The sequence below is a fragment of the Arachis duranensis genome, chromosome 4 (genome assembly GCF_000817695.3).
Source record: "Arachis duranensis cultivar V14167 chromosome 4, aradu.V14167.gnm2.J7QH, whole genome shotgun sequence".
Lineage (NCBI taxonomy): Eukaryota > Viridiplantae > Streptophyta > Magnoliopsida > Fabales > Fabaceae > Arachis > Arachis duranensis.
The window spans coordinates 85861388-85871842 of record NC_029775.3 but is presented as its reverse complement, the minus strand read 5'-3'; positions in this window follow the sequence as shown (position 1 = coordinate 85871842).

The following is a 10455-nucleotide window of genomic DNA, read 5'->3' as shown; positions in this document are numbered from 1 at the left end:
GATCCATGTTCTAATTGAGTTCTAGTAAAACTTGGAAAAGCTCTTTACTTGAACAACAGCTTGAAAACATATTATACTGAATTTCTAATTATTTGTATTTAACGGGATACGTGACATATAATCCCTTTATTTTTGGATAATTAGAATTCTTTTGGCATATAAACTAAAAATTGATCATCACCCTCTAATTGAAATTAATTAACCAAGGAATTGGCAGTTAATGAATTTTAGAAGAGACTAGGAAGGTCTAAGGAATTAGGGTCTAGTGACATATAGTTTGTCATGAAATTAAATCTTGCATGATTAAATTAGTTGGTAATAAAAGTTAATCCGAAAAATAGATAACTCTGAAACCTTAATTGTTTTCTCAATAATATATTCTCAACTTATTTACCTGTCTATCTTTGATATTCCAAATTTACTGTTTAATGCTCTTTGAATACCAAACCACTCTTTTCTGCTTGGCTAACTAATCCTATCAAACGTTATTGTTGCTTAATCCATCAATCCTCGTGGGATCGACCCTTACTCACGTAAGGTATTACTTGGTACGACCCGGTGCACTTAAGTAATACCTTACGTGAGTAAGGGTCGATCCCATGAGGATTGATGGATCAAGCAACAATAGTGTTTGATAGGATTAGTTAGCCAAGCAGAAAAGAGTGGTTTGGTATTCAAAGAGCATTAAACAGTAAATTTGGAATATCAAAGATAGACAGATAAATAAGTTGGGAATATATTATTGAGAAAACAGTTAAGATTTCAGAGTTATCTATTTTCCAGATTAACTTTTATTACCAACTAATTTAATCATGCAAGATTTAATTTCATGGCAAACTATATGTGACTAGACCCTAATTCCTTAGACCTTCCTAGTCTCCTCTAAAATTCATTAACTGCCAATTCCTTGGTTAATTAATTCCAATTAGAGGGTGATGATCAATTTCTAGTTTATATGCCAAAAGAATTCTAATTATCCAAAAATAAAGGGATTATATGTCACGTATTCCGTTAAATACAAACAATTAGAAATTCAATATAATATGTTTTCAAGCTATTGTTCAAGTAAAGAGCTTTTTCAAGTTTTACTAGAACTCAATTAGAACATGGGTCATACTTCCGTTCCACCCATATTCATAAACTAAAGAACGAAAACAATTATTGAAATATAAATCAAGACATGAATTAAATTAAAAAGATCAAACGAATCAATCCATGAAAATAGACAAAGCTCCTAACCTTAACAATGAAGGATTAGTTGCTCATGGTTCAGAGGGGAAAAATAAGGGTTCTGGTAATAATGTACTGTGTCTCAATCTGATGGCATCAGATCCCTTTTTATAACTAATCCTAATAAATTTAAAATCTAATTATCTAAAATTAAAAATAATATATTTTCCTAAAAGATAAGATTTGAATTTAAATTCGAATTAATTAATAAGTCTTCAGCTGATGGGTGGGGACCACTTGTTTTGTCCATTCTGCAGCTTCTAATCTGTGTTTTCTGGGCTGAAAACTGGGTCAAAACAGCCCAGGAATCCACGCCAATGATTTCTGTAAATTCTGCAGTTCGTGCACGTCACGCGTACGCGTCAGTCACGCGTACGCGTCGTTGGTCTTCTTCGCAAATCACGCAGACGCGTCGGTCACGTGAACGTGTCGCTGAGCAAATCTTCAATTCACGCGTACGCGTCAGTCACGCGCACGCGTCGCCATGGATACCTCTAATTCACGCGCACGCGTCAGGCACGCTTGCGCGTCGCTCCTCGCGGCTATCTCCTTTGATTCTTGTGCTGCAGAAACTCCATCAAATTCCGCCGAATGCTACCTAAAATAAACAGTATTGCAGAAAACTCAAAATAGCATCCATAGTGGCTAAAATATAATTAATTCTTAATTGAACTCAACAAATTAGATGCAAATTCACTAGGAAAAGATAGACAAGATTTTCACGCATCATCGATATACGCCCAACACACTCACTGTAAGCAACCTCTGTCTTACAGGACTACTCTTTAACTGTGTGTATCTCGATACCTCTGTAAGCAACCTGTCTTACAGAATAGCATTTTAGCTAAGTATCCCAAGAAAGCGTTCTTAGTGGCCACATCACCATCTATCTGACTGCCTCAATGCAGCAGATAAATATACAAATATCTCTGGAGTTGCTTTAATGCAACAAATGACCTTTCAATAGGCCCTCTGCTTATTCCCTAATCTCTTTATCATATTACTCTTTTCACTTTGTCTCTTTACTCTGCTCTAATTACTCTTTTTTCTTTGTCTTTTTATTCTGCTTTGATTACTCTTTTCTTTGTATCTCTTTACTCTGCTCGGTTTACTCTTTTCTCTATATCTATATTACTCTTTTCTCTTTACTTTAATTTGGTTACTCTTTTCTCTGTATCTATATTACTCTTTTCTCTTTATCTCTTTACTCTGCTCTGGTTTTCCTATTTAACGTATGTATTTAAAGCTTATGTAAATTTTTGGTATGAATAGTTAGCCTGTCCCAAGTATAGGTTTATTAAGTCTATACTGAAATAGTTTAACTTTTCATATTATACCTAACCCTAGGTGCAACTCAAATACTAACTATGTTGCTCTTAGTTTGTTTACTAATCTCTGTTTGTTTCTGTCATTAAAACTTTACAGACTTTTTCTTCAATTTTTATCTTTTCTTTAACTTTTTATCTTTTCATTATCTTTACCTTACTAGTATGTTATTACCACTCCCTAAGTGTTTTATGAAGATAATTATGAGATTCTGAGTTTAAAGTTGTCTTTCTAAAACTTTTACGAAAAAATGTCTTTTTTTATTATTTTATTATTTTTATTAAAATATTATTTTTAATTAAATATTATTATTTAATATTTTATTATTATTGATTATTTTATTAATATATTTTAAAAAATTATCCCATTTTACCTTTTAACCTTTAAAATTTACTTTTTACCACCCATAACTTTAATATTTCTACTTTAACCACCCTAACTTTTAGAAATTACAAAATAACCTCCCAAACACCAAAATATTTACTTCCTTGCCCTTTTATAGATAAAAAAGATGTTCTTCATTATTATTCACCACACTCAAAGTATTTTTCGTGTTCTTCGTAAATTTTTCAAATTTTTTCTTTGTTTTTACCCATTTTTCAATCTTTTCAATAACCGATTTTTACCATAAATCATAATAAATTCCCAGCCACTAAAACCCCATCTTTTCCACTTGATTTTAACAAAATTTGAACCCCAATTTGAGGGTTAGGGTTTTGGTTTCCAGCAGCTCTAAGAACACAAATTCATAGCTTGAATTTCATCAAATTTCATCAAATTTTCATCAAAATTTCAACAAAAATCACTCATATAAACCATCAATTTCAAGCACATCCAAACCATATCATAATTACACAACTCAAACATAATTAATCAAGATTAATTTTACCAAACCCTACCTTGATTTGCTGCCTCAAATCCGGTTATGCTTTTAGGTGTTCTTTTTACACTTTTTCCTCCTAAAACACATCAAGAACAACTTTGAATCCATAAAATTTCAACTGACCAAACCTTAATCAACATGTTAGGAAGAGATTCTTCACCTTAAACATGCTGGGAATGGAAGATTCTTGGCTCACAAGTCAAGATAAGCAAGAGATTTAAGGAAGAACTTCAAGAAAACACCTATTTAGCATGGTTTTCCTTGAAAACCGAATTGAAGAGGGAGGGAGACAGCCATCTCACCTTATTTCCAGCCTTGATATGTTATATGGTTATATAGAAAAACAAGAGATGCTCATTTTGGTCGGATTGGAGTTTTGATTTGAGTTTTAGATCAGAAGAAATCAAGTTTTGAATATTTAAGTGTCATGAAAGTTTCTCTCTTTTCTCTCTTGTCATTTTCGGCCAAAGGGAGCAAATTACCAGCCTTGGAGTGTCTTTGGGGCTAAGAAAAGTCGTGCTTGATGATGATTGGCTAGTTAGAGAGGTGGTTGAAAAATATCTCAGGTGTATAATTACTAAAACTAGATGTATTAGAACATACACTTAACAACACTTCTAGAGATTAATATCTGAGCTACTAGTATAAATGACACTAGTAACATGATTAACATGAGAATAGAAGGTATATGATGAGGCATTAGCATTGCTAAAATCATCAGAGAGTGCTGGTGTTAACCTGCACCAGTAGACTGTGAATCCAGTTAAATCGATCTCCTATTTTTAACTAAAACAGATCAAGTAATATTATAATATTATTCAAGCATCTCTAATATTAATATAATAATAATATCATATTACTATTTCTCTTCTCTCATGAATCGAGTCCGGTTCGTCAAACTAAGACTAATTACGGAAACCAGAATTAAAAGCTCCTAACCGATACGGTTCAAAAACTAGGTTCTCCACGACTGTGTCGTCAAACTTATTTCAAAACAGGTTCTTGCTTATTGATGACATAACGATGATATAGATTGAGGTGCTTGATGATATGTCAGAGATGTTCCCTCCACTGGTCTTCCGGAAAACTCCGTATCTTCATAAAAGATCTTGTGTACTCGAAAACTGGATTGTTACATTCTCCAAGTCTTCCCAAGACGCTATGAGTCCCTTCTTCTTTTCCCTTTTTGGCTTGTCCTCTTTCTTCAGTTTTGGGCAGTCAAACTTGTAGTGACCAACTTCTCTGCAGTTGTGACATGTGATTTTGCTTAAATCCTTCTTAGGTTTCCTTGAGCCGCCTCCTTTGTTTCTTTCCTTCTGCTTCATCATCCTCCTGAATTTTTTTAGCAAACAAAACAAAATCATCGTCAGATAAGTTATCGGTGGATTCATCATCCAGAGATTCAGTGACAGATTTGACAGCAACTTCTTTCTTTTTTGTATCTTTTTTTAAATAGGTATTTTCAAAAGTAAGTAAGTTTCCTCTCAAATCATCATAAGTCATTTCATCAACGCCACTACTCTCAGCTATTACTATAGCCTTGGTTTTCCACTCTTTAGTGAGACATCTCAATATCTCCCTCACAAGTACAGATTCTGAATGTTTGATTCCCATAGCATCCAAGCCAGTGATGATAACGTTGAATCTTTCAAACATTTCATCAATTATTTCTCCTTCCTTTAATGAGAACATTTTGTATTCTCTGTTTAGCATGTTTATTCTGGATCTTTTGACTTAGATTGTGCCTTCATAAGTAACTTGTAGTTTGTCTCAGATTTTCTTTGTTGTTATGCATCTTGATACTCGTTGGTATTCCTCGAAACTGACAACACAATTAAGCAGGTTGACAGCTTTACCATTGAGCTCTATTTTCTTCTTGTCATCGTCATTCCAATTAGCCTCAGCCTTGGGAATAACTACACTATCAATTCCTGTTGTGGTTGGAAATTGTGGGCCTTTCAGAATTATCTTCCAATGTCTATAATCTACAGAATGAACAAAAATCTTCATTCCTTCTTTCCAGTAGCTGTAGTTCTTCCCATTGAAGAATGGGAGTCTGTTGCTTGATTACCCTTCAGCCAAAGTATAGGCCACCAGATTTGAACCCCTGTTGTTTGCCATCAGGATCTTTCCTCCAAGCTACAAAGCTTGATTTCTTTGAGACCAAGCTCTGATACCAATTGATGGTAATCAGTGGCTAAGAGAAGGGAGGGTTGAATCTTAGCTTCCTTTTTTCAGAGTATTACTTTTACTTTTCAACTGACTCCAGAAGATATTTTCACTTTTGTCTCGTAGCTAGTTGAGAGACATTTTAATTTTGTCTCGTAACAAGTTGAGAGATATTTTTCATTTTGTCTCCTCAGATCCAAAAACTGAAAAGAAGTAGAGAAGAAGATTTGACACCAGATATATCCTGGTTCAGCTACTAGGTACAATGTAGCCTACATCCACTCTCCATCACAACAATGATGAAATTTTACTATCCTTTTCAAGATTACAAACACCAATTCTTCCTTAGGATCTACCCAATTCTATCTGGGACAAATCTGGATTCTAATCCCAATCTGAATTTGACTTGGACTCAAACCAAGCTTTTAACAGCAAAGTACTAACCCAACTAGTAAGAAAATCTCCACGAGATCATACTAACAACAGAAAGATGTATAAAGAAACTCTGAGACATCTATGACTTTTTCTCTAATTTTGCTCACTGTCTTTTACCTCTCATTGGCTTTTTCTTACAAATCTCACCATATTTGTCTTTTACCATGAGACTCAGACAGATAAAACTAAGAAAAAAAAACTAAATGAACATCATTGAAGGAGAAGGAATCATGTAGCTTTTGGGTAGCTATGAGAACTCTGTGCTTTTTCACTTACTCTCCTTGATCTCAACCCTTGGCCGTTCACCCTTAATATAGAAGGGGAAGCCTCCAATGTTGAAATTGGTTTAACCAACCCAGAAACTTCTTCTCCAATCTTAGAATAGCAGCGATTCGAACTGAGAAGAGAGAGAGAAACCGAATCTCTTTGCATGTACCTCTCTCAACCTTTTTCATTCATTTTCTTCAATCTTGGCTATTGATCTTGACTTTAGCCCCAAGATTTGATTCTGACCCTTGATAAGCTTCTGACCTAAGGTGGCTTCACGTTCTCCCTAGTTTCCTCTTCCATGCATGAGACCTTGGTGCTTTTCTTCTTGATTCTCGGTGATGCACAAATGAAGAAACAGACTTTTGTTGAGCTTTGACCAAGGGAGCTTAGCAACTAGACCATAGCTTTTTTTCTTGTTTTGATTTGGCAAAAATTCTTTTGTCTTTCTTCAAATCTAACCTTCTGTGTCTTCTATTTTTTTTCTTCTTCTTTGAATGAAAGATTGATTTGACCGAAGCAAGAGAGAAGAGAGAAAAGAGAAGAAGCTTTCAGTTGAAGCTTTCAATTACATTAAAGTCAATTGAACTCTCATTTCCAGTAACTAAGAAATAAAGTCACATATTAGACTTTTAGTCACTTCAAGAGTTTGCCTTGTGATCACCGAAAGGGTTCCTTTAAGATTTTGGGCCACTTATTTCTTATTATCTTTACAAGGTTCAGTCATTTGAAGTAAATAGTTGGTAATAAGCTTAAACTTGTTTGGAGGCCGAAACAGACTTCTATTAATTGGCCCAATAAAAAATTAATTTTTCTTCTTGCACACTAATAGCAACATGAAACAACCAATTAAAAATGATTTAAACATTTAATAATATTTTAATAATTTCTTAATTTATATTTTAATAATATTTGATTATTATTTCAGTTTCCACAATAATTACAATATTTACTAAATGACAAAAGCAAAATTGACAACAGTTTTCTACTACTGAATATCATGTTTCAGTGTTTGTCGGTGAACATATGATAAATTTCTTATAGTATAACATAGTACCATACTATACAACACTATTTTTAAATGAATGATTCTTTTGAAAATTATTATTTGTTCGGTAACTCGGGGTTCCGGACGGGTCGGAATGATCTCTTGCGAGTTGGTGGGAATGAGCTTGAATATGGGTCTGATGTGCAGGCGGACGATCTTCCGAACTCTTCGTATGTTGAGTGGGGGTGCCACCTACAAGAATACTCCGACGTTTAAGTAAAAAAGGTGCGCAAATAATGTGTGAGAAGGGAATAAAGTGACGTACCTTGGAGAGGGGTAAGACCCTTCCCTTTATACCCTGTCAGTAGGGCGGGCTCCACGAGAGATGTCCTCCTTCCTGGAAGCTTTCTGCCCCCCAACTGTCAGACAGTTGGTGACAGAGGTACACACCCAAGTCGTAGGTCAGACGAGTCCAACCACATAAATCGAATTATCTTTGGACCGGGTCAGCCAGATTGTCAACTGAGCTGGGCCGCAACATTATTTAACATGATAATGACATTTATTAAAATAGTGTTCCATCAGATTCTACGAGCCCAACAATTATTTTAAAAATATAAAATAGTATTTATGTACGAAAAAAATTCCACCTTATATCACGATTGGCTTTACTAGGTAGCTAAAGGTTGGGGTTAGCGGGATTGATGTAACTTGGATTAATGGATAGTTTGTTGGTTTACGAAGCGTATCTGTCTTTCTATATAATTAATTTCTTGTGAACATAGAATTATAGTGTACCGCTACCATTTTAATTAGTGATATCTTTGTGGTTGTTGGAACTTAATTAGATTTTGAAGCATCCAATTGGAAAGTTAGTCCATCTTACAAGAAGACGAATTTGGTGGTGCCAAAAGTCTCAAGTCAACTTGAATAATATAAATTATGCTTTCATAATTCATACTACTATACTAGTATATTATTTTTCTTTTTTGTCGTTTCAACTCATTTAATCAGTTATAAGACTAGTTTTTTTTTTATTTAATTATAGAAATGTAGGAATTTTAGAGCTTCTTTCTTTTTCCACACACAACTCACAAATTTATTCACAATCAAGTCTAATGAGACTCTTGATTACTATTTATGGATTCATAATAATGCTACACACATATATACACATACATAAATACACATATATATAGAGTTTAATTCAATGAAATTAATTTAGGTAAAACTTATATATTTCTTTTACTCTGAAAATATAAATTTAGTGTAACAATTTTTATCTGATAATATAATTATATATTATATTAGTAAGAAATATTTGACATGTAATTATTCAATATAATACACATTTTAATAGAAAAGTCAAAGCTATTTAATATTTTTAGATTAGTTGTATTTGAGATTAAGTCTTATACTAATAAAGTTTGAAAAATAATAAATTTTGGTAATTATTGTTATGCTAAATAACTTTCTAATTAATATGAGTTTCTACCAAAAAAAAATTAAATTATTAAATTATTTACTTTTCTTTTACCCCAAAAGGTAATTATTTTGATTTATATTAGTCCCAAATATACAATTACTTCATCTTTCATCTGCCACTAGATATATTATATTTATACAAAAATGCTTTTTTATATTTCTAAAATTTGAACACAAATTAGAACATAAAATAATTAACATTTTAACTATTTTCATATTTATTATCATTATATATACTTTGAATAAATAAAAGTGCATTAATTAAAAATTTTAATTGGAAACTAAATCTCATAATTACAATTTTTTCTACTTATAAAAATTTAATCAATCTCTTTTGAATAAATAAAATATTAATTCCATGATACGGAAAAAAATTATTTATTTTACAGAAAAATTACTTTTCCTCTTTCACATTATTTATTTATCTTTTATTTTTATTTTTTTTCTAAATTTAATGAATAAAATCACATTTATGGAGCATAAAAAATGGAATATTTCTTAATGAAAAATATTTAGAAATCATGGAAAGTCATAACTTATTATTTTGATATTTATTTAATATATTTAGTTTTTTTATTTTTAAATTATTGTTAAAATAAATAATATATATATTAAATTAAAATAAATAAAATAACTTTTTGTATTATTTCCTAGTCTTTACCAAACATTACTCTTGTCAACAATGGCTTAAGATAGAACTTACGATGCACATATACTAATTCAGATATGGATATAATTAAAATACGATAGGATACGTCAATATACGGATTTTAAAATTGAAAAAGTATAAGTAGATAATAAAAATATTAAATAATATGAATAATAGATATATTAGATGTTCATTTTACTAGATGTGTAAATTTTTTCTAATATTAAAATTCAAATATATTAAAAGGGTTATCCATATCCATGTAGGATAAATTGATTATTCATTAAAAATATATATTATTTCTAAATTTATTTTATGAATACATGTTAAAAATAAAACTAAAACACATTGACGCATCGAATAAATAAAGATGAATATCGTGTCGAAAATATGTCTGACATACTAATATGCAGAGACGGATGCATGTATATTATTGTGGGGGCAACCGTCCCCACTACAATTTGAAAATTTTTTTAGTAGAATATGATAATAATATTTATTTGTCCCTACTAAATTATTAAATTTGACCCCACAATAATTTTTTACTCAATTTTTGATACTTCATAGTCAATTTAAGAATTTTCATATTAGATGTTATTAAATTATCAATTTTCAATTTAAATAAAATTTGTGTTTTTTCTTATAAATCGACTCAAAAGAATATTATTTATCTTTTTTATATTAATTTTCATTTTTTTCATAACAACTGCATTAATTGAAAGAATTTTCTTAATTATGAATATCAATAAAAAATTAGCTTCTAATTGTATGAAAAATGAATATTTAAATAAGTATTTACTTATACATATGTAAGAGTAATATTATGCATTTAAGTCCTTTTATGAACTACGTCTAACTAAATTAAATAATAAGACTTGAAATAATATTAGTCATAATTAATTTTTATTATCTTAGATTAACTTGGATGGATTGATTAACAAAAAAAATAAATATGTAACATTATCCTATATAAAAAGACAAATATTTTAATTATATTATTAAAAAAATATTACTTAATATTTT